Genomic DNA, 25,641 nt, shown 5'->3' on the forward strand with positions numbered 1-25,641 from the left:
CACATGTGCAATGTTATTTATACACGTAGTCTTATTGAAATCAATTAGAGTAGTGATGTGGAATGCAGCTAATGTTGATATGTTGAATACTTGTGTGAGTACTATTTGCTGTGTTTGTACAAATATGGTTTCAATCCGAGGACCCAATTCTGCACTTAGTGGAGAAGTAAAATCTTTAGCAGAAGCCATGAAGAAGACTCTGCTGTCTTCCTCTTTAACTGCAATATAGCAAGGTTTCTCCTGAGAGAAGCAGCTGCTTTGCCTGCTAGTTCATAACTACACTTAAATGTCCTTACCACAATGCAATTAAATTGTATAAAGTAGGTACACTATCACATTTTGATCTAATATATATTTAAACACCCATATTGTAGCCAAGCTTTATACCAAAGATTTTTTTCATAATTCATGAATTAATTTCATCTAGTCATATACCTAAGTACATTCTGTATTAACAGGAAAAAGTGCAGAACATTACTGCAGCCAGCTCAGGGAAGACCTCCACACACTGTGCAGCCACAGGGGTTAAAAAGCAAACAAAATGTTAGGCTACATATAGAATGGAGACTAAATGGAAAGTAAAATAATGCCAATGTACAAATCAATGGTATGACCTCATCTGGAATACTATGCGCAGATCAGATAGGGATAAAGCATAAATAGAGGGAGTTCAGGCATGGGTGCTGAGATTAAGCTCTCATAAGTAAAGATATGGAAAAGACTGGCATATTTACCAGAAAGATGTGCTAAAATTTTCAGAAGAGCCCCAGGAGTTAGGTGTCCAACTCCCTTTGAACTTCAATGGAATTTCAGTGTTTAACTTTCCCAGGCGCCTTTGAAAATCCTAGCTGAGATGAATGAGAGAGGATCTGATAAATCTGTAGAAAACAATGAATGGTACAGAGAAGGTAGATTGGGAACTTCTGTTCACCCTGTCTCGTACTCTGGGAACAAGGGGCTATTAAATGATATTGAAAGGCGAATTCAATTCTTGTAAAGGGAATTATATTTTTCACACAATGCAAAACCAGCTTGTGGAACTCACTGCGATCTCATTGAGGCCAGAAGCTGAGAAGGAGTCCAAAAAGGATTAGACATTTATGGATAGTAAGAATATCCAAGTTATAATAGTAATTATACGTTAAAAGAAATACCCCAAGGGATTTTGGAAGGGATATAAACCCTTAACATTCTGTAGGGCCTAAGCTAACCTCTGCTTTTGAGGAATAGGAGTAAACTTTCCTATATTTCTGTGTTCCTGTTCTTAGAAACAAGTATAACAGATTTTTGGAGTCCATCTAGATTTTAAATTGAGGGTGTTAAATATATATATTTAAAATAGCCATTAATTAACCCTACGCAATATGAATTCTCTAACCAACTTGCATCTTAAAAATAAAGCAAAACAAAGAACAAAATTAAAATCTTAGTAAACTAAGCAGCATCTGTTGTTCATCTTGTTAAACTGCCATCTTCACAATAAATCCTGAGTTGTGCTGTTTACATTACTGAATGCTGGAGGCAGAGGCAGAAAAGGTGGGTAAATATGCATTTATTTTGTGGATTTCTAATAGTGCACTACAGTGCTGCATTTAATTGTGTTACCAGCTGCCTCATCATTCAGTTTATTTTTACTTTTTCTGCAAATGAAATATTCCTTTTTTTACAAGTCAAAAACTCAGGAGTTAATGAGATATTCATGGTTAACTGCAGGCTAAATCTTTCTCTTTGAGCCTTTTAAGGTTGGGTCCTCAACCTCATTACAGACTCACCCCACTAGTGTGAAGAAATATAGGCCTATAATGTTTAACTATGGTTTGATGCACTGTTGTGTTCTGTGTATGACAGAGCCATTGAGCTTCCTTATGCTATACAGAACAGTTCTGTGCACTCGAGTTCTCTTGTGCCTCTATCTATCCCTTCCAATTAACAGGAGGATAGACTGAAGAAGAGAGTTCCTTCAGGCCTGAGCTCAATAGAACCTCCCAGTGTCTTTTTTGATCTCAGGTGTTCCAAAGAATAATTTTCCAGTCCTGGGTGGTGTTCCATGAATGCCTGTCAGCTTTATTTTGCTCGTCAAAGCATCTGTTATAGAGGTACAAACATGTGGTAATTGTTGCAACTTAAAAATAAACCATACAAATTCCTCCTCTTCCTAACAGCAGGGAGTATCTCTGCAGACATTTTTCCACCAGATGCTCTTTCTCCTGGGATCTTTCTGGAGCACAAACTGCTTGATCGATAATGATTTGTCAAGTTTCCAGTATATATGAAAGATCTAAGGTTGGCTGTAGAGTAATATTTCCTGAAAGCAGGGCTGCAAAAGTGCTTACACTTTTTATTAAGATGGCCACCATCCAAGTCCCCTTTACACCAGGCCTGTGACAGTCAGTCTGGAATTCCCTACGGGTCTAGGAGTCCTACATTCCTCACCCTCCAGGTGGGCAGAAATGTAGGATCACGGCTAAAAACACGTCAACTTGAAAATCATATTTCTGTCTGAAAACTTTGTACCTACTATAGTGACAAGCTAACAAGTAAAACTATGAAAACCAAAAGAGATTAGGGTATGGGGGGGGGGGGAAATCTCCTCTACTTTTTTTCAGTTTGTTTATTTATGTATTCATGGCACTTTGTGTATAATCACTTTGTGCACAGTGGGATACCTATCCAGAGTGTACTGCTCTCTGCATCAATGTAAGCGCTGCTAGTGAGGATGCACACCACCAACACAAGGAGCGTAATGTGGACATGCAAAAGCAATTTAATTACTGTGGCAGCTGTATGTCGACGTAACTAAGATCAACTTAATGTTGTTGTGTAGACTTGCTTACAGTTAAACACTGGATGGAACAGATTTTGTAGCATGAGTAGTTAACACGTTTCAAGAGACCATTCAACATGAAATAGTAGCCCATTAACATCCCTCCAGTCACGGGGAAGAAGGAGGTGGGGGGAAGAAGTTGGGGGGAAGGGTTGTTAGTGAGTGACAGATTGTTGCAATAAGCCATAAAATCCAGTGTCTCTATTTAGTCCATGATTTTTTGTGTCTAGCAAAGTCATGAATTTAAGCTCCCAGGCCCATTTTTGAAGGTGCTGTGCAGATTTCCTTTGATGATGAGGGCTTGAGAGGTAAACTATGGAGTGACAGCATTGTCAAAAGTGTTTACCCACGGATGTAAATTCGTCATTTTTCTGTCAGTTCATTCGAGAGCACAGTGATTGTCTGGTTTCACCCACATAGTTGCTATTGGGGCATTTAGTGCACTGGATGAGGTACACCACATATTGTGAAAGGCATGTATAGGACCCATGGATCTTGAAAGGTGTGTTGTGGGGAGTGTTGATCATTGTAGCAGTGGAGATATGCCTGCAAGTTTTGCATCAGTTGTTCTGGCAGGGTCTGATGCCACTTTGAAATTGTGTGTCCTGGTCTATAGGAAGCTAGGCCAAAGCTGAGTGCTTTTGAAAATGCCACCCATAATTTTTGTGAGGGTTTTAAATAAGAGTTTTATGTTGGGTTTTTATTTTGGGGTGGCATTTTGGGGTTGAGAATTAAGATCAGTTATTTTGAGAATACTGATCAGTTATTTTGGGTCAGTATTAAGATCACTGTGGTGTGATGAAATGTATTTTTCTTTGTACTTGATAAGAATAATGTATTTATGTTTATCATGTGTGCATCATAGAATTTATTATGCCCTTTACTATTCATTTAGGGATTGATCCTATGAAGTGCTGAGATTCTTCAACTCTCAATGAATTCAAAAGAAGTTAAGGCTGCTGAGCATTTTGCCAGATCAAAGCCTTACTTGATTTTGAGTGCCTGGATTTTGTAAACAGTGTGATACGTAAGCACCCTTTTAAGGAATCCTTTTAAACACAGACATTATAAAATACACAAAATTAAACAGACTAATATGAAAAGATAAATGATTCTGATTTATGAATTATATTTCTCCCATTTAAAATATATATTTTCCCAACAAAATAATTAAACTTCACCTCTTGATATTACTCTTATAGCCAAATATACTTCTCATAGCTACCTAATTTAAAAAATATTAAACTTTGGCAGTAAATCACCTTCAATTTTTCAAATGCCTTTGGTATTGAATTCTAGGTCTGCAGCTAGAGAAAAAGAGAAAACAAGACAAGTGTATTACTATTGCACAGCAGGATTCAGATTCCTTTTTCTAAGTAAAATTCCAGACATTCCATCTGTTTCCCATAAAAGGAGAAAATAGTCAGCGTTAAAGTGGATCAGAATATCAGAAAAAAAGCTAGCCAAACCAACACACCTATTGCAAGAATATTTATGCTTAATACTCAGCAAAAACCATTGTAATACATGAACTGCAAGTCATTGCTTGACCTTAAAATTAGTTAAAAATTGTCCAAATGATTTGAAGCTACTTAACTAGTAAGTGGATAAAGTCAGTTTTGGGTCTGATTTGCAAAGCCCCATTCAGCCATAGGTGCAATCACTAGGTTGGAGGCAGAGGCAGAGGGAGAGGGAAATGTGTTCTCCCCCTCGCTTTTCACTATCCCTTTGATGTCTCCCAACAGTAAAGCTCCAGGTCTCTTATGACATTACATCTGGTTGCCCACAATTTTTTTCCATATTGGACCTATGAACATAACAGATTATCTATGCTGAATGTGCATAATTATATAAGCAAATCCCTAAATTTTCATATGTAAATCCAGTAATTGTATGAAATTACACAATTGGTGTGCCCAACCAATGTATGTGGATTATGCACAGTTTGCCAACTGGATGGGACTCTGAAAATTGGACCTTTTTCTGTGTCGCCTGACTGGCCAAGATAACATATGAAAAAAAAATTGTTAGTTTTGAGATTTAAAATCACGGAAAGTTCAGAAATAAGGCTTCCACAATAACTTCAGTTCTATACCTTTCTCTATATGCATTATAAAACAAGCTCAGTACTAAGTACATATCAAACTGGAGATTTAAAATGAAAGCTGTATTTCACTTATTCTATCCAGGCATTTCTCAAGTTTTTTTAAAAAACAAACATGCATTTTTGTCATCTTCAAATAACTCAGAAGTGGCTCAATGGATTTTTGTGAAGCTTTCCAAAATAATTCACTTCTAGGCTTACTCCAAGTTCAATGGATAAGATTTTATTTTGTTGCTCTCAGATTTCCGGACATACAAATTACGGCGCCAATCCTGCAAACACATATGTGAGTAATTCTGCTCACGAATTGCCCTTAGAATTCACATTACACATGTGGGCTTGTAGGTTCAGACTCTAACAGCAATATAAAGAATCTAATAACTTAAACAAGCTATGGAATTGGTTAGACACATAAAGATTTCTGCCCGCATTAGCTCCAGTCCTGCAAACATGTAAGCACGTGCACAGCTTTACAGACATGAATAGTCCACCTGGTTTCACTAAGACTACTTGTTAAGTACATACTTATGTCTTGGCCAGATCAGGACCTTAATTTGTATATAGGGTGACCAGATGTCTCGATTTTATAGAGGCAGTCCTGATATTCAGGGCTTTTTATTATATGAGTGCCTATTACTCTCCACCCCCTTTCCTGATTTTTCACACTTTTTATCTGGTCACCCTATTTTATAGTAAGTCAGGAAGTAAGTAAATTACAGTAGAAATTTGTTAGTCATCTCAATCAAGTTCCTACTGGATTCAATGGCATGTCAAAAAATCACCACCACCACATTTGGCACCTTTCACAGCACTCCTAGAAAAGGCAAGGATTGAAGATGCAAGGAGACTTATTCCAGGTGAGGGCTGCTTCCACATATAAATTAGTTGTATCAATTAATTACAATATCACTATTTACTTTATTTGTGATGCCCTAAATTCATATTTCTTTATTTTCTTCAAAATGGCTCAAGTTTTATCATTCTTAACTTTAAATTAAATGGCTTTTAATGCTGCATCCAGTCAAAACCTCATCAAGTTGTTATAGTGGGCTTAGTCATTTGTGAATTCACTTGTTTTACATTAAGGCAATGAAACTTAAGGATCTCAAGTCTGTTCCACAGAAACATCTACATACATATATTTTGGCCATATTATTTCAAATATTATAATTATCCCCATTGTTGAGGGATCTGGGTACACTGACACAAGAAAAAAGGAATAATTATACTACGTTTTCTTTGTAGAAATACTGTAATATCTCTTGTGAAACACACAGAGAAAGCATTAACAATTTTATGAACTTAGGTAATAGATACCCCTCAAGAATTTTTAATATTTAAGCTAAACTCCAACCCAGCAGTTTGCCTTGTTGTTACGCGGATGAAACACACTAGGAGCAAGATCACTATTTTTCTTATCAATGGTTCTGGTGTTCAGTTCAAGATCAATAAACAGTTGTCAAAATGAAATGATACTGAAGGCTACAGCAATGAGCCACCAATATTTCATACAACCTAAGCCAAATTATTCTCCTGTTTCATTAATCTTTCAGAACTAGAATTTTAAACAAAAACAGATGTCTGAAGAGAATGATGCATTATTGTTGTTTGTACAAATCATCACCTCCTTGCCATCTAATTAGCATTCCAGATTCCCCATCACTCTTGTTTTATTACATATGTGGTCCTGATAGGACTCTCAGAGTGTGGGGAATCCATTATTGATATATCCCGATGAAATAATCCATTTAATAGTTTTACTAGTGATATTCTCTCCTTCCAACAAAAAAAATTACTTATATTAACTTATAAAAAAGAAATTAAAATTCATATGCATAGAACATACATCAAGCTCCGTTTCAAGGTGTCTCAAAAGTTGAACATCTGAAAATGGAGATACCACAATAACTAGTCATTTTTGAAAATCTCTGCCACCATCTCTCTTTTCTCTATGCCGATTTACATAGATAAATGCTAAAGGGAATGACATCAACATGGGTAAAATTAGGCACCCCATGGGACCAAACCCTTCATTCACTGACACTATATATGGCTGAGTACTGGAAAAATTTGGGTGATATAGCTTATACTTGCCTTTGTACTCAAAATATAATATATAGGTATTCTTCTGAATATTTTAGGGTGGACCTCAGAAAAGTGGACTAGTCAAAAATGAGTCATTTACAATAAGTCCTACAGATCTTGGCATGCTACTGTGATGCTCGCAGATCAGGTGTCAGCTCATGCCAAGGTTCCTAGGCCACACTGAACAAATGCATAGGTGGAGCTGACAATTGGCAAATGCATAGGTGGAGCTGACAATTGGCAGCCAAGACACCTGTTATCATCACTAAATTTTAACTCACTGCTTGTAGTTCCATGACAGTTCCAGGACTGTGGAGAAGAGCTGTTTTCTGTTTTGCATTCTTTTGTTTCTATGTTGGATGAAAGTTGGTCTTGTGGTAAACTCACCAAACTGGAACTCAGGGGATCTAGGTTCAGTTGTTAGCTCAGCAAGGATTCCCAAAGATGCAATGACAAATAAGAGTACACACTTCTGATATGGCTTCTGATAGCACAAACAATGAATCAGATGTTTGGTAAGTGATGCAGCCACTCTATCCCAGCACCATCAACTGGAGATGTCAAGCGCATCCATCCACCATCAAGCGGGCAGTCCATAATCAAATGACATGCTCTTTGTTCTTGAGCTCCACAGGAGCAGGAGGGGGAGCTCAAGAAGCCCCAATGGCAAAGATGTAAGTTAAACAGCCCATGACTATAATGTATCCTGTTATAACAAAGAAGAATCTTTTGGTTCATATGGTTGTTTGGAAAGGCATGTGAAAGGTGATTTGGAGAGACTAGAGGATGCAGACCTGTATTGTCTATCGGCCAAGAAATGCACCACTTATCCAAAATATTGTCCTGCACATCCTGTTCCCGCTGTTCCTTAAAGAGGTCATATCCGATGTACTGTCTGAGAGGCTCAACTATTTCAGAAAAGAGATGTCTTGACTACGGTCAGCATTTCTGATGTTGCTTTGGGGTGAAATTGTGAAGTAAGTTATCTTAATAATTGGCTGCATGCAGTAATACAGCCAGGGCCCTACCTTTGTGCCTAATCGTCAGAGAAGCTATGCCCGCCAGAACTGGAAGGCTGGAGATGGAAGTTGTCCAGATCACACCAGTGGATCAGAGGGCAGAGTGGATCTTTGATTTCAACTTGCCACAATGATGACTGGAGTTCCATGCTGTTGCACAGTATTTGGTATGTACAATAATTAGGGCAATGGTAGATGTCCATAAGGTTGTGGAGCTGGTGCCTCATGAGCGGCTGGCAAGCCTGCGGAGTAGTGAGACACTCAACTGGATTTTAGCACATGTCTTCTTGATGCATTGATGAAAACAGAGATCAGTCAAGCTTTATCCCCAAATAAGTAGGGTATGTTCAAAAATGATTGGAAGATTGTTCAGAATGACGTGCAGCTGTCAGTGAGCTAACCAGTTAGTGAGATGGAAACAAGATGACACTGTCTTTAGTTTGTTTAGTTCAAATCGACCACTTTGAAAAGTACTTAGCCAAGGCGATGTCATCAGCATACACAAACTTAGTTTTGTGTGTGTGTGCACGCACATGCAAAAAGATCACCAGAGAGAGTACAGATCCCTGGAAAAGTCCATTGTTCAGATGACATGGTTGACTTAAACCACCTCCACACTTAATCATTATTCTGTTAGAAATCATTGGCATAATAAAAGTACTAAACAACCTAGAAACTGATTCAAAGACAAGACAACAGACTTTTCTATTGACAAATCTAAATGTAAGGATTTTGTTTCCCAAGCCTTTGTATACAAAATTACATTAATGGTGTGATTACACTGGTCCTTGCCTTACTGGTGCATGACTAAACATGTTTTTGTTAAGGATTTTTTTAAAGAATTCCATAGAAAATTAAATGTCCTAAATGGTCCCAAGGTGAAATCCCAACTCTACTGAAGTCAATGGGAGTTTTGCCATTAACTTCAATGGGGCCAGAGTACATAGATGAACTAATTCCTCTTGATAATCTCCTTTTAATAGAATAGACTGAAGCTAGCACCAAGGAGTATTAATGCAAAATGCATTATCTCATCAAGCTAGGAAACCCCCAATACTGGCATTAAAGAACACAGCATGCAATATCTATTAAAAAAGTTGAACTGCGACTCAGTTCCAATAAACCATTATACTCTTCACTGATTTTCAAAAGGTGATATGCCCTTGCTGTCCAATCTTACTATTTTCCTCATGTAAAACTCTCATTAAAGCCACTGTGACTTTCATCTGAGCAAGGATGTCAAGATCAATCCCATACTCTCCAGTGTTCATTTTTTTTCTCTTCCACGCATTTCAGACTTTGGTCAGACGCAAACATGAAATCCCTTGGCCTTTTTATAGAAGTGCTATTTTTTGGTTTAGTGAAATAAATCCTATTTAGAATTACAGTATGCCTGAATTTTAAAGTGAATGGATACGAATTAACATGCATCTTCCTTACATTCCCAGGTTTTCTTGCAAATAATGTTCCCACTAATAAATATTTCATCAAAATAAATCAAGAGTTCAACATTTAAAATGTAAGTGATACTCCTGCATCAGTCTTTGGAATTCTTTATCTGGATTGTGTATCAACACTATTTAGCTTAATCTGACATATGGCATATATGGATGGTCAACTAGCAGATCATAGCTTCAGGGAGTTATTACTAAACAAAACAGGGTTTGGGATACATGTTGAAACAGATTAGGTTAAGAGCAAATGGGGTTAGAGAATGGTAGGTGCACATTTTGTTGCAGAAATAGTTTGATTTTTAACTTTCCCCAATCATAAACAAAACTGCACGTTAAAATCTGCAAGCAACGCAGTGAAATTTCTTTCCTTTTTTTTGCATGCACAGTAGAATTTTCAAAAATAAAATAATTACTATTATGTCCAAAAATGTTTTAAAGCAACAAGAACAGCCCAGAAACATATACTGTGACCTCATAATTCTACAGGCACACAGTAGGCTGAAAATGAGATCTTGTATGGTACTTTATTCATGCTACATACTGTGCCTAATCTATTCACCCCACTGCGAGATGTAAAGGGAAACATTAAAACTAGGCTAAAAAATGGAATAAAATTTGCCTGAAAGAAGTACAAAGGAAGAAGCAGAACTCCTGGAGCTGAGCAAAAGCTCTCCCAGAGCACATTCCACATGGTCGAGTCTCTTGGACTCTTTAGAAGGGGTCACTCCAAGGTCCTAGATACCTGTAATAAGTACTAGATGTCATGATAAATTGGTGTAATGTAAGTACTTAGATTAGATTAGGATAGATACATTAGATAGAGACAGACAAATGAAAAACAAGTTGGGGCAGCTGGGGTTCAGGGCTGGAGAACAGCCACTCTACATAGCATACACTCCACCCGAACCATTAGAACTACCGCCAACAAAGCAAGTAGAAGACATTGCTGCTAGTAACAGGGCAAGCAAAGTAACGATAAATAAATTAATTAAATAAATGAAAGATAAGAGGAGGCAGGGAAGGAATGGGGTTATAGCAATAACATCAAGTGATTGTTTAGGTTAGTAATACAAGCAGCCTAAGAAGTGCTGCAAGGGCTTTAACATGGCTGTATAGTCGCAGTTCCAGTGCTGGGAGAGAGCTTTCCCAATGCTGTAATAAAACCGCCTACGTGAGGCTCCCAGAGCTGTAGCACTGTCTATGCCAGGGCCGGCTCCAGACCCCAGCGCGCCAAGCGCGCGCTTGGGGCGGCATTTTGCCGGCAGGGCGGCAGGCGGCTCCGGCAGACCTTCCGCAGTTATGCCTGCGGGAGGTCCACTGGAGCCGCCAGACCAGCGGACCTCCTGCAGGCACGACTGCGGAGGGTTCGCTGGTCCCGCGGCTCGGGTGGACCTCCCGCAGGCATGACTGCCGGAGGTCCGCTGGAGCCGCCTGCCGCCCTCCCAGCGCACCCTCCGCAGGCGCGTCTGCAAGAGGTCCCCCAGAGCCGCGGGACCGGCAGCGCGCCCCCTGCGGCATGCCGCCCTGCTTGGGGCGGCCAAATTCTTAGAGCCGCCCCTGGTCTACACTGCCACTTTATAGTGCTGAAACTTGCATCGCTCAGGGAGGGTGTTTTTTCACACCCCGAGCGAAGAAAAGTGCTGTAACTGGCGGTATAGACAAGGCCTCAGTGGCAAGCCCTGTGGGTTTAGACTCCCTTTCAGGAGAAAACAAAGTAGGTTTAAGCATATTCCATTTTAATCCAAGTAGATTTAAACATACTCCATTTACTGCATTTATGTTTATCTTTCAAATATTTGTCAATTTTCTTGATACCCATCTAGCTACTACTAAAAATATTAAAATAAGGTTTTTCCCTTGCATAGTTCCATCTTCTCCTACTTGATCCTGCACATTTACGATATCTGTTATTTACATGACAAAAGAAAAGACTCCAAGTGAGAAACGCTGTAATTAATTCAGTAGAAGATCCAGCTGAAGTGGAAGGTGGGCAATGAAATGGTATACTCCTATCCATCCTACCACAAATATCAGCAGAAACAGAAAAGGGCTCTGAGAAAAACACTAGCCAAACAGATTTCCTGTTGTAGACATATCTTGCTTTACTTAAGTTTATTCCACTATCTTGTTAAAACATTCCATTCTGCTACCTGGGGAAGCCATTAAAATATTTTCATAAACATGAAAATGTCCTGGAACACCTTAGGGCACTGGGACCATTTAAATATATTATCAGTCTAATATTTCATTCCCCCATTTGATATGCAATACACTTGGATGAAGGACAGACAGGCAGTTTAATGAATTAATAACATTAAAAAGGGGAAAATGGTAATGTTTGGTCATCCCACAACTCAGATATATTTTCTGGACAAATTGGGTTGAACAAATGTAAGTGAGGGCAAAATTTGTCTAAACTGATCAAACAAGGAATTTTTTCCATAAGGTTCATTTTCCCATGGATTTTTTTCCACCATATGAGATTACAGAGAGGTCAACCATGAAAGTACAAGCAAGATTTAACTAAGTCATTCTGTACCTGGCTGACATCCAAATATAAGGTCAGGTGAGGTAATATACTCAGTGGTTTGGGGATTAAGTTTTTACTTATTTGCATGTGAACTAGGTTCAGTGAAGTGTCAAACTTTAACTGAGATATTATTCTAATGCTTAACCACCATCCTTCCTTCCCACATTTTTAAGATTGCTTAGTTGTTAATATCCATTCACAACAATGGGAGTTCATTCTTCATTGTTTAAGGGCTGTGTTCTCAAAGCATAGAGATTCTTCTTATGCAAGTCTGTCCAATAACTGATGTCTTGCTGATTCTCCCCATGGATATGAAACCAAGTATGGACTGGAGGGCTCCATCTCCCAAACTGAGTGATAATTTAGGCCCCAAAACTTCAAATGGCTCTGCATCAACAGACGCCTGAATCCACTGACTTCTGCATGGGGTATGGGATCATCCCATACTGGAACTAGCTGTAGAACTGTGTCCTTAAGTTTGGGCCCTTAAAAGAAATGCAAAAATTGATTCAGAACAATTCTAACAAGCAGGCTGGATGATTCAATGTATATGAACACACTAAAATACAGAAGGAAACCTAATTTAAAGATTAGACGAACTGTCAAGTTCTCTCTTCTCCAGGCAACAGATTGTTGCAAAAATGAAAACAGGGATGAGAGGGAGGAAATTTTCAAAAATGCAAGACATTAGGCTATTAGATACTGGGTTCCTCTTCTCCAAGACTAAACATATCAAAACATGTTCCACACCAGTTAAGTAAAGACATACATGCAATTTAATAGTGCCCTAACAGATTTAATTTCCAACCTGAGAATGTATATAAATAATAGCTTACCTGCATATAGCACCTTGTTCCTGAAGGATCCCAAAGTGGTTTACAAAACCACACAGGAATCACTTCATTTAACACTTGAGTAGAATAAGTCAACTGTTTAGCAGTGCACAACATTAAAAAAAGCAACATATGACAGGATGCAAAGAACAAATCAACTAATTAAAATTACAGGGGAATTTCAGGTATGCAGAATATAATTACCCATGCAGGAATTTGTCCAGGACACTGGGGTTAATACCTCTACCCTTGTTAGGAGTAATGTAGATCTTTAATGACCGTAAGTAGTTACGGCTTCTGTTTTATATTTCATCCATCAGACTGCCACCCCCCTGGAAAATGTGCTGGGAAGCCTGCTTCTCAGAAAGAGAAATTGAATAAAATCCACTCTCTCCTGCTAAAGAAAACCATCAAGCAACAGCAGAAAGGTTTTATTCAAGATACTTCTTGATAATCAAAGAGATAAGAACGCCAGTCCATCTTGAGTCTCAGAGACCAGAATCAGTATATGGACAAAGGGAAATTCAACATGATCATCCCAGGAACCATTGTGCCTCTTCTAAAACAAGGCAACTAGTTATGTGATCTTGCTCATGTGGACATTTGCACAGTGTCCTTTGATCTGGCTGCCCTGACCATGTCAAGGGCCATTCAGTTCAAGACAAGGCAGCCTGTGCTGCCTGCTTTCAGGATATTTCCATGTCAGACATATGCAAGGCAGCCACATGGTCCTTACTCCACATAAATGTGATATTGCTTGAATTCTGACTCAAGGGAGGAGCTCTGCTTGAGTTTCTCAAATAGTGCAGCACTTGTTTCTAAGGAAAAGGAGCAGTAACTTTCCCACACCATAGAATGTTTGTTTCTTTATTGACTGAGACCTGTTTTTTGAGATGGCCAACATAAGTTTTATGGTTTGGATACATCCCCAAGCTGTCCAGATGTTAAACCTGATACCCTCAGAGTTATCTCACCACTTCCCTATTTTAGATTGTATATTATTGGCATTATCCTAGTACATTCTTCTGGCTGCAGTAGTTGCTGTTATATTCCTTTTTCTTTAGTGACATCCCTCAAGCAAGTTATTCTCCAGGAGTGAAAATCCTGCTCAGATGGTATCTGCAAAACAGGGAGATTTACTTGCCTTTTAACTCTATTTCTCTAAATATATCACTCCAGTTGTGTTCTCACCCACCTGATGACCTCCCCTGAGATGCCGGAGAGGAACCTGCTATCGAAGAGATGATTTTCTCTTATATCTTTATTTCTGTAGCATTTTGAGACACTAATTTTTCAATCATTTTATTTTTGTTATGATTTTCTTTGCAGAATCTTCACTTTCTGCTCAAATAGCAACTGCCTGGAAGGTTTCAAGGATGGCAATTAAGAGTCCTGTCTAGTGTACGAATCACACATTAACCCCCTGCTGCAGCCCTAAAGACTACAAACATACAACCTTGAAGAGTTCCACCTATATAGCTGGAAGAAGCAACTGATCCAGTGGTGAGAGTCTTTCCAAAATTACATCTTCAGATAGGAAGGGTAGGAATCCCCTTTTGCAAGCAAAATTGGTATTTCCAGTATAATCTCCTTTTGCAAAAGCCTCCTAAGAGTACAGCAGCACAACTTCCTTTGAAACAGCTTTAGGGATTCTGAAACGGTTTCATGGGTTCACAATTTAATTACAGAGAAAATATTTTAGTCAAGCGTAAATAATTATTCAATGTGGTTTGATGGTAACTGCATGCATAGGAGGAGTTACAGCAGCCAACAAAGCTAAAGCAGGGGAGTTTGAGTTAAAAAAAAACACCAAACAAACAAAAAACAAGTTATATTATCAGCTTTGCTACTGACTTAATAAGTAACATTGGGCAAGTGACTTAATTTTTTGGTACTTCGGTTTCTCCAGCCATAATATACCTACCTTTGTAAAGTGCTTTGAGATCATAGGATGAAACATGCAATATAAGTATAAAATATTATGCCTACTGACATGTTGCACATTACTTTTTTCTTTTGCACACTTATTTTCGGTAACATTTTTACTGTTTTAGAAATCATAAACTTGGGGATAATATGTGACATCCTTAAATTGCCTTATGCCACTCTTTACTTCCATGTATATTTATAATTTGCATAGGAATGTCTACTTTATCATAATAATCCAAGCTAAAAAGGCATTTATAGTTTTCTAGCTTCCTGACTTTATTTAAATTTACCAAATCTGCTGAAAAGATCAGAATCAAACTGCGTAAAAAAAATGCACAACAAAAAGAAATACATCCATCATCCATTTCAGTTCAGTGCCCTAGACTTTCTATTGTAGTTTAATCCCATCATCTCTCAGAGTAAAGCCTGTTACTATATAAAAGGAAAGTGCAAAGCTCCCAATTTAAGGACTAGTTACAACTCATTAAAGTGAGGACACATATAATGTGAAGCATTAGAATTTATGCTGAAATATAATGAGTGGCTATGAATCAACCCTGCATAGATTAAACTAATTCCTGGAATGCTATTATGGAGAGTACCTTGTGCAGAAAGAATGATCCTTCTGTTTGCACAGCAACTAAACAGCTTCAATTTACTTTTAATCGATTTGAATAGAGATAAAGGCCCAGCATTTCAAAATGTGGCCTTCTAAACATAATCAGCCAGAATTATGCCTGTTTCACGGTGCAGTACTTGCAACCTGGTTACAGGAAGAAGGGATAAGGCTGCACTCAGTTTATTTCACTGCTTAATTTATATGGTAATTACAGCACCATAGCCAGAATGGAGAGCATCTGCCAAAACTGAAGGCCCCACAATAATAAAACTGACATGGGCTGTGATATTGTTGAAGTGCTGACTAAGAAACTTCTTTTATCTCCTCTTGAAGCCATAAAATGGTATGCCTGTTATTACTAGCAGGGAATTTTAACAGCTTTGCATTGACAGCAATTATGTAACACATGCACAAAACAATAGAGTTTCACATCACTTAATAAATCCTTGAGCTCTCTTAGTGCCAGCTCTCTTGCTGGCTGGATTTTATGGTCTGGTGACTCCATCTGACCTCCAGAATATTGGAGTATACAAACCACAATAGCAGTAGAAAATTATTAGAAACAACTGGCTTTTGTCCCCATTAGATCGATTTAATAAACGGGGCATGATGCATAATCATGGGTTAATTAAAAGATTTGCTCATTCACTTTATTCTCTGTAGCTAAATGTTATGGCAAGAAATCAAGCAAGATATATATGAGTTTACTCACTTAAAAGAACATCCTTTATCAAACATCTATTACGTGGGGGGAAATGTCAGTTTCTGAGCCATATCATATGAAACAAATGTCAAGTTGTTTTGGATTGAAATTTTATCAGCATAAAACAATTTCTGTTGAATTTCCCTAAATCTAAATCTGCATAATTGCCACCAATTATCCACTTGGGATCATCAGTCCGGAACTTCCAATGCTAAATTCTAATGCATTTGTATTAGTACTTGGCATATAAAACTCTTAACTCCAGTGCCAAGAATCTGGAACTAAACACACTGGAAATGTTCTTATTATTACAAAAAGTAAAGAGAACAAAGAGAAGATTAAGGGAGGACTAGATTGCAGTCTATAAGTATCTACATGGGGAACAAATATCTAGCAGAGAAAGATATACATGATTCAATGGTTGAAAGTTGAAGCTAGACAAATTAAGACTGGAAATAAGATGTAAATTTATAACAGTGAGAGTAACTAACAATTGGAACCATTTACCAAGAGTGGTGATGGATTCCTCATCACTGAATTTTTAAATCAAGAATGGATGTTCTTTGAAAGATATGCTCTAGGAATTATTTTGGGGATGTTCAATGGCATGTGCTATACAGAAGGCCAGACTAGATGATCACAATGGTCCCTTCTGGCCTTGGAATCTTTGACTCTATGGCCTGGTCTACACTAGGACTTTAAATCGAATTTAGCAGCGTTAATTCGAATTAACCGCTCAACCGTCCACACCAGGAAGCTGTTTAATTCGACCTAGAGGGCTCTTTAGTTCGAATTCGGTACTCCACCCCGACGAGGGGAGTAGTGCTAAATTCGACATGGCTATCTCGAATTAGGCTAGGTGTGGATGCAAATCGAACTTACTAGCTCCGGGAGCTATCCCACAGTGCACCACTCTGTTGACGCTCTGGACAGCAGTCCAAGCTTGGATTCTCTGACCAGCCACACAGGAAACGACCCGGGAAAATTTGAATTCCTTTTCCTGTCTGGGCACTTTGAATCTGATGTCCTGGTTGGACATCGGGGCGAGCTCAGCAGCACCTGCAACGATGCAGAGCTCTCCAGCAGAGAAGTCCATGCAATCCCAGAATAGAAAGAGGTCTCCAGCATGGACAGACCGTGAAGTCCTGGATCTGATCGCTGTGTGGGGCGATGAGTCTGTGCTTTCGGAGCTGCGCTCCAACAAACGGAATGCAAAGACCTACGAGAAGGTCTCCAAAGCCATGGCACTCAGAGGATACAGCCGGGATACAACGCAGTGCCGCGTGAAAATCAAGGACCTGAGACAAGGCTACCAAAAAGTCAGAGCGGCAAACGGACGCTCCGGAGCACAGCCCCAGACATGCCGCTTCTACGAGGCACTGCATGCCATTCTAGGTGGGTCTGCCACCACTGCCCCACCAGTGACCGTGGACTCTGAGTATGGGATAGTGTCGAGGGGCAGTTCCTCGGCGATGTTCGCCGATGGGGAAGATGAGGAAGGGTTTGTGGAGGACGACGCAGGCGACAGCACTTACAATACCGCTTTCCCCGACAGCCAGGATCTCTTCATCACCCTCACAGAGATCCCCTACCAACCCTCCCCGGCCATTAACCCGGACTCAGAATCAGAGGAAGGATCAGTCGGTAAGTGCTATAAACATGGAAACATTTATTTTTTAAAAAACAGGAATAAAAAATATGTAAAAACTATATAAAAACTTTTCCATAAAAAACTATATAAAGAGAAGGTCCACACATATAGGGATGGAACAGAAATCCTCCTGGGACACTTCCACGAAGCTCTCGGAGAGCAGCTCGAAAAGTCTCCGCAGGAGGTTCCTGGGGAGAGGTGCCTTATTTGGTGCTCCGTGGAAGCACACTCTTCCGCGCCAGGCCATCCTAATGTACAGCGGAATCATTGCCTCCACCAGCATGGCAGCATACAGTCCTGGTCTGTGCAGGGATTCTAGCAGCATCCTCTCTCTCTCTCTCCGAGTGACCCGCCTCAGGGTAATCTCGTACGGCGACTGCTGCATCTAATTAGGGCAATTAGTGTACTGTTACTATTGTGAATGCTTGACTTTTACTTTGCATAGCAATTACCTTCGTTTAACAGCCACGTGTTGGAGGCCGCAGAGGAAAAGCATACAGTGATCTTTCCCGGGCACAGCCGCGAGGGGCTGGAACAGGGTCAGACTTTATGCTTTACAGATTGCCTTCAGCGGGAGGGCACAGCTATCCATTAACTGTTAAGCAGCCTATAGTGTAGTGCTTACCAGGCCTGGCTGCTACACGGATTCAGCTGTACCGCCCCGCTTGTCCGATCTCCTGTGCAAGACCGCAGCCAATGAAAGCGTATTCCGAAATCTCGAACTTGTCCTGAGAGCTCGTGAGACTAGGTGCCCTGTATGGTCTTGTTCACTGAAACTGAGTAGACTGTGTTCAGTGTTCGCAAACACTTCCTTTTTCCCATCACACAGCTGCGGCTCTTTCCCGAACTGCCCCGGCATCCCCCTCACAGAGGCTGGCGCAGATTAGGCGGCGAAAGAAAAAGACTAGGGACGACATGTTCTCGGAACTGATGGCTTGCTCCAGAGCCGAGGCGGCCGAGCAGAGACAGTGGAGGGAGACCCTATGTCAGCACCAGCGCTCACACAGCGAACGGGAGGACAGGTGGCGGCAGGAAGACCAGCAGGCGACTCAAACGCTGCTTGGGCTAATGAGGGAGCAAACGGACATGCTCCGGCGCCTTGTAGATGTTCTGCAGGACCGCAGGCAGGAGCAGAGAGCCCCCCTGAACTGTATCTGCAACCGCCTTCCCCCGCCACAAAGTCCTGTCCCCCCCTCACCAAAAATCACAAGAAGGAGGGGCGCTAGGGGCCGTGAAAACTGTCACTCCGCCCCAGCAGAGCGCTCATGTACCAAACAGCTCTCATTCCCTAAAGTATGAGAAGTGCTTCCCTTCCTGGATCACCCAGTCCCAAATCCAAGTTTCATCCCCCCACTGTGTAGTTGAGTATTAAGAGTAGTTTGTTGTTATTCACTGTTTCCGTCACGTTTTCCTTGTCAGAAGACTTTGTGTGAAGGGGGGGAGGGGTTTTTTAATTGCATAGGACAGCCTCCATTACCAGGGTACAGACTTGGGGGCAGGATCAACAGCAGGACACACACAGACTGCAGTCACTAGGCACTAGGGTCATTCTGGGAGGTGAATGCTGCCCCGGGTCAGTCTGTGAGGTGTATGCTGTCCCAGGGTCCTAGCGCCTGACATCCACAAATGGCAAGGCAGGCTGCCCTTACCATGCCCTTCCCCCCTAGCCACGAGCCTCTCCGATGCCCTGAGCCCCAGCAAGAGCCCTCATCCACGGACACATACTCACCCTTCCCACACACCCCTCACCCCTTCCTACGCCCCAACCCCCAGCCCAGAGCCTGCATCCAAACTCCGTCCCAAAGACGGCACCCCTCACCCCTTCCTGCAAATCCACCCCTTCCTGCACACCCACCTGCAACCGTCCTCCCCCCAGAGACCGCTGTAGGAGCAGGAGCCTGTCATTCCTCTAGTGTAGAAGCGGTCTGTACATCAGTGCACACCGTACCCACCACAGTCCGCGTCCATGTTTCAACCCTTGAACAGGAATTCATAATTAAAGAAAACTTTATTAATAATCAGTGTTCCATTAAAGTTATTTTAAAACGTGTGTTGGAAGGGGGGAAACCTGGAGAACGGGGTATGTAACCGCAGATCGAAGTCAACAGTCAGTGAAACAGGCTCAGGTTCAGCTTCTCTGTAAATCAACTGGAGAGTCATAGGTTACCCTGCTCTCCGAGGAACCTATCTTTCAAAGCCTCCCGGATGCACAGCGCTTCCCGCTGTCTGGCTGTCTGGCTGAGCGTAATCAGCAGCCAGGCGATTGGCCTCAACCTCCCATCCCGCCATAAAGGTCTCCCCCTTGCTCTCACAGAGATTGTGGAGCACACAGCAAGCAGCAATAACAACGGGGATATTTTTTTCGCTGAGATCCGAGCGAGTCAGTAAGCTCCTCCATCTCCCCTTGAGACGTCCGAAAGCACACTCCACCACCATTCTGCACTTGCTCAGCCGGTAGTTGAAGAGTTCCTTCTCACTGTCCAAGGCGCCTGTATAGGGCTTCATGAGCCAGGGCATTAGCGGGTAGGCTGGGTCCCCGAGGATCACTGTAGGCATCTGCACATCCCCAACCGTTATTTTGTGGTCCGGGAAGAAACTACCTGCCTGGAGGCGTTTAAACAGACCAGAGTTCCTGAACACACGCGCGTCATGAACCTTGCCTGGCCACCCGACGTATATGTTGGTAAAACGTCCCCTATGGTCCACCAGTGCTTGCAGCACCATAGAAAAGTAGCCCTTTCGGTTAATGTACTCGCTGGCCTGGTGGGCCGGTCCCAGGATAGGGATGTGAGTGCCATCTATAGCCCCACCGCAGTTTGGGAATCCCATCACGCCGAAGCCATCTATGACGACCTGGACGTTTCCCAGGGTCACTACCTTTGAGAACAGTTGCTCAACGATTGTGTGGGCTACTTGAATCACAGCAAGCCCTACGGTAGATTTGCCCACGCCAAAGTGGTTCGCTACTGACCGGTAGCTGTCTGGCGTTGCAAGTTTCCAGAGGGCTATGGCCACTCGCTTCTGCACAGTCAGGGCTGCTCGCATCCGGGTGTCCTGGCGCTTCAGGGCAGGGGCCAGCAAGTCACACAGTTCAAGGAAAGTGCCCTTACGCATCCTGAAGTTTCGCAGCCACTGTGATTCATCCCAGACCTGCAGCACTATGCGGTCTCACCAGTCCGTGCTTGTTTCCCGGGCCCAGAATCGCCATTCCACACCATGAACTTGACCCATTGCCACCATGATCTCCACTGCGCGGCGTACCCTGCTTTGTGAGAGGTCTGCGCCACTCTGTGACTTCCTGTCCTCACCGCGCTGCCGGAGCCTCCTCGCCCGATTTCTCAGCAGCTGACTGTGGAAGAGGTGGACGATAAGGTGCGAGGAGTTGACAATGGCCATAAGTGCAGCGATGATCGCAGCGGGCTCCATGCTCGCAGTGCTGTGGCGTCCGAGCTGTAACCGACCAGAGAAGGGCGCGAACAGATTTCCCCCCGGCGCTTTCAAGGAGAGAGGGCGGGAGTGACGGTTCAATGATGACAGTTACCCAAAACCACCCTCGACACATTTTTTCCCCCAGCAGGCATTGGGGGCTCTACCCAGCATTCCACTGGGCAGCGGGGACTGCGGGAACTGTGGGATAGCTTCCCACAGTGCACCGCTTCCAAAGTCGACGCTGGCCCCATTACTGTGGACTCAGACAGCCGAATTAGTGTATTTAGTGTGGATACACAAATTCGACTTCATAAGGTCGATTCCACAAATTCGAATTAAGTAGATTCGAAATAGTCTTGTAGTGTAGACGTACCCTATGAAAGGAATACCTATCAAAGAAGGATGTTTGGCTGACTGGAAAAGATGAGTACAGAGAAAGGTAAATAAGTTATAAATGTAGCGTGGACTTTATACAAATACAGCTGTAGGGAAAGGTAAACTAGCAACAGGCGAATCCTTCCTACCTTCCTTACACCAACCTGCCTGAGTACCAAGACCAACTACCTAGGGCAACTGCAAATGATTATTATTATTAATATAAAAGTGTATTCCTTTATTTGAATCCTAAACTTTCTGCCTCAATATCTTGTAGTAGTGAGGTCCACAAGATAATTATTCATTACATAAAAAGTTTTTCCTTTTTCAATTTGCTGTTAAATGTCATCGATGTCCTCTTAGTCTTGTATCATTAGACACAGTAAAACAGGGAGGGAGGGAGAGAAGGAGGGAGGGAGCGGAAAATAGATAATCATCTATATATATTTAAAGGGAGACTATATTAAGGACAGAAAGGAATTGTGTAAGGAGTTAATTACATTCCATGAGTCCTACTTTATGTAAAGAAAACTGTATCCTGGGCAATAGAAACTCTTCCCAACAGAGTGATTTATCGGATTTTGAAATATTCCAAGGGAAATTGCAGAAGTCCCATGTCCGCTGTATATGCACAAACCAATACAGGCCAAAACATTTAAAAATATAATGTAGGGAATAATCTTGCACTGACAGGGGGAGTAATCAGGTGACCTAACAGCTCTGTTCCTTATCTACCTCCTATCAGTCCATATTTTTTAGCAAGTTATCTGCAGGACATTAGGCACATACCACTATCTATTTAAGCTGTGAGCCACAAGGACAGACAACTTTGTATGACAGCTGAGTGAATATCTCAAAAAATATTTCTAGGAATATTCACTCAAAATAAAATTCAATGTTGCTTTGTCTATGTTTGTCTTTTGGGGTTGCTTTCTGAGAACAGTTCATCAATTGAGTTTACTGGCAAAAACATTCACAAGAAACAATGAATTTTAAGTGAATATGAGAGACTATCTGCAGAAAGCAAATTCTGAACTTAAGCATGAGTATTTACATTGGAAACCTGCTTCTAAGGGTTAATCTCATTCACATAGCGATAAGAGAAAAGTAAACTGCAAAACGCCTCTGGCATCTGGGCTGACCTGTAGAAGTACAGGCAGGAAAAAGTGATGCGGCTAAAAGATCAAGAGAGCTGGATCCCATCAAATAGTCAAGGCCAACGGCCTTGTACAGCAGAAAAGGAAGTGGTCCAGAGGAGAATAGCGGAGATAGCCTTGAGCTTAGAAAAGAGATGGGCTGTGAACTGGAGCACAGAGTTCCTGGACTAGTAAAATTGTTTGTATGGATTTTTTTTTTTATTTGAACTGCTGTTTGCATGCTGGTGGGGGAATAGCATTAGCAGAACTGATGTTTACACTGGGGAAAGCCATTTACTTGAACTGGTTTTGCATGCAGAAAGGAGGGTCTTGGTGAAGAATACACCGTTAACTTGTGTGAAGCCAAAAGTGTCCAGCTAATTCTATAAACAGCAGTTCAAACAAAGCTTTCCTCTCCTGAGTACATAAAACCAGCTGAGAGGGCGGAATAATATCTGAGTGTAAAGGGTTGGAGAGGAAGACAATCTTTTCTATTACAATGCCCATATATATATAGTCTATTCAGCTGACCAGTATCACCCTAACATTATCCACAAATAGGGACATCGCTTTCAGTATCATCTGTACCAGAAATACCAAATAAGCCGAATAGTTATGGAAGAACATCTCTAATAGAGTACAATACCGTGTAACTAAAAACCTGTTGTGTGATTAGATTCTTTAGATTCATGAGGGAAAGGTTCCAGAGCTTTTCCAAAATCAGTTTTAATCCTGTTTATAGAGTCAAAAGCAAAATGCCTCTGAGAAAGAAACAGGAGCATTCCAGCTGGAAACAGAAGAATGGGCATGAGGGAGATCAGGAGAAGGAATGGGATGGGATCACTGGGACAAGTGGAGAAGTTACAGAAGGAGAGCAAATGAGATACTTCTGTATCTGTGACAGGGAAGAAGGAAGAGAACTGGAGGGGAATTAGTGGAATCAGAATTGCTCAAGGGTGTTTTGTAGACTCTATACCAATAAAATTTAACAGATTCTTCTTTAGCATAAATAGTAGCAACCTCTACTTTGGAAGCAGTGTCTGAATTATCTCTCTGCTGACATGCAGTCCCATGTAGCCATGGTGTAACAGCATAGTGATAAATGTGAAGTCATAGGTAGTCATGGCTTTGTGACACTGTGTTTTCAAAAGTGAGAAAAAATATATTTTAAAAAAGTAAAAAATTGAGAAAATGCTAGGGAAAAGATGTAAAAAGTAGGAAAAGTTGAAAAGAGTAAGAAAAAAGCTGAAAAAACAAGTGAGAGTCTGGGACTCTTGATTTTTAATCCTACTCTGTTACCAATCTCCCTGTGCAATTTTTGATGAGTCACTTAACCTCTGTGCCTCCAATCTGTACACTATTATATACATGCTTCACAAGAGTGTGGCGAAGCTTAAGATGCCAAACCTTTACTTACTAGTGTGTGGAGAGACTGCTGTACCCACACAGAGCCCCAATTAATTCAATACCCACACAGAGCCCCAATTAATTCAATACCGCTCTGTGTGGGCACAGAAGTCCAGCCACTTGCTATTATATGCAGGATCAAGGCCTAACTAATAATAGTTGTGAAGTCCTTTGAGATCCTGGGGTGCCAAGTAAAATATAAGTTTGCAATGTTACTTGACTGCCATAAATGTATTCAGTTCAATTGGTTTCAAGTGTTCCGGGAAATTATTTGTATGTGTTAAATTACTAACAGTTCATATAAATAAGCATCTCTTGCTTTTACAATTATTTGTTTTGAAAGTAATTATCACATTTTCAAATGGAGGAATTCATATTAAGAGAATTCTAGCTAAGTGCTCATCTGCCTCTTTTCGTTTTCGCTACTGTGAAAAACTGTCAATATTAAGAACATTATAATAATTTTTTGTTTCAAGCATCTGAGCAAAATAACTGCATAGCAGTTAATTTGTTTTTCTGTTGCATATTGTTTATGGCAGTGCTTTCTTATATCATTTTTTGTTTATACAAGTATCAGAGGGGTAGCCGTGTTAGTCTGGTTCTGTAGAAGCAGCAAAGAATCCTGTGGCACCTTATAGACTAACAGACGTTTTGCAGCATGAGCTTTCGTGGGTGAATACTTTCCTCCTGGAAGTAATTGCCACTGCTTGCATCCGAAGAAGTGGGTATTCACCCACGAAAGCTCATGCTGCAAAACGTCTGTTAGTCTATAAGGTGCCACAGGATTCTTTGCTGCTTTGTTTATACAGTAAGTGTTATGTGCAGAACATCTGGTTTTCATACTAATAATTACTTCCAGGAGGAAAGTGCTACCACTTTTCATTCTGAAATAGTTCTGTATAACCACATGAATAGAACTCATATTGCAGAATTACATAAGCGAAATATGATTAAATGTTATTTATCAAACCTTCAGTACCTGCTGGCTAATAGCGTTTTGCTGAAGTGAGGTCAACACAGTGACAGAATAAGAGTTGTCTTCATTAAGACATGTGGTATGCTTTTTTCCTTTCAGTTTATACAGTGAAGCATTTAACAGGAAATCACTATGATAAATAAATATTGTACATTTAAGCATAAACATGTTTATGAGGAAACCAGATGTTAGCGGATAGTGTGTATACTAATACATAATTTTTGTCTACTTATGTTACTTATGTGTAGGCTTGGGAGAGTCGATTTTTGTATTGGTAAATGTTGATAAATGTCAATTTCACTGTACATACACAAACCACTGAAAAACTATCTCCATCAGTAATAATCCAAATTTACAGATAGACAAAGTAAGAAAAATGCTGCTAGAGAACTTATTAGAGTTTGATTTAGGGCTATTTACTTTGTATATTTTGATATATGAGGTTGACAACTTGTGTTTTAGTGATAATAAAGCTCTAACTTTTTTAACCTCACCATTTACTGTCAAATAATTATTACCTGACCTCCCATAATTTCCCACGGTAAAAGTTTAAATTGATAAAAATAG

The 25,641-nt window shown here is 40.9% G+C and overlaps 1 protein-coding gene and 1 long non-coding RNA gene across 7 annotated transcripts in view; one reads left to right on the top strand and one right to left on the bottom strand.

The window, feature by feature from the left end:
* Positions 1-25,641, bottom strand: part of FSIP1 (fibrous sheath interacting protein 1) — a 185,183-nt gene that overhangs the window by 66,296 nt on the left and 93,246 nt on the right. The gene's annotated exons all lie outside the window — the stretch shown is intronic.
* The window catches only part of LOC123368687, a 32,457-nt gene that overhangs the window by 2,789 nt on the left and 4,027 nt on the right, over positions 1-25,641 (top strand). Inside the window, exon 2 of the long non-coding RNA XR_006578863.1 lies at positions 14,179-14,352. This is a non-coding gene — a long non-coding RNA (uncharacterized LOC123368687). The remainder of the gene's footprint in view (positions 1-14,178; positions 14,353-25,641) is intronic.

Source organism: Mauremys mutica, chromosome 4 (assembly GCF_020497125.1).
Source record: "Mauremys mutica isolate MM-2020 ecotype Southern chromosome 4, ASM2049712v1, whole genome shotgun sequence".
Taxonomy (NCBI): domain Eukaryota; kingdom Metazoa; phylum Chordata; order Testudines; family Geoemydidae; genus Mauremys; species Mauremys mutica.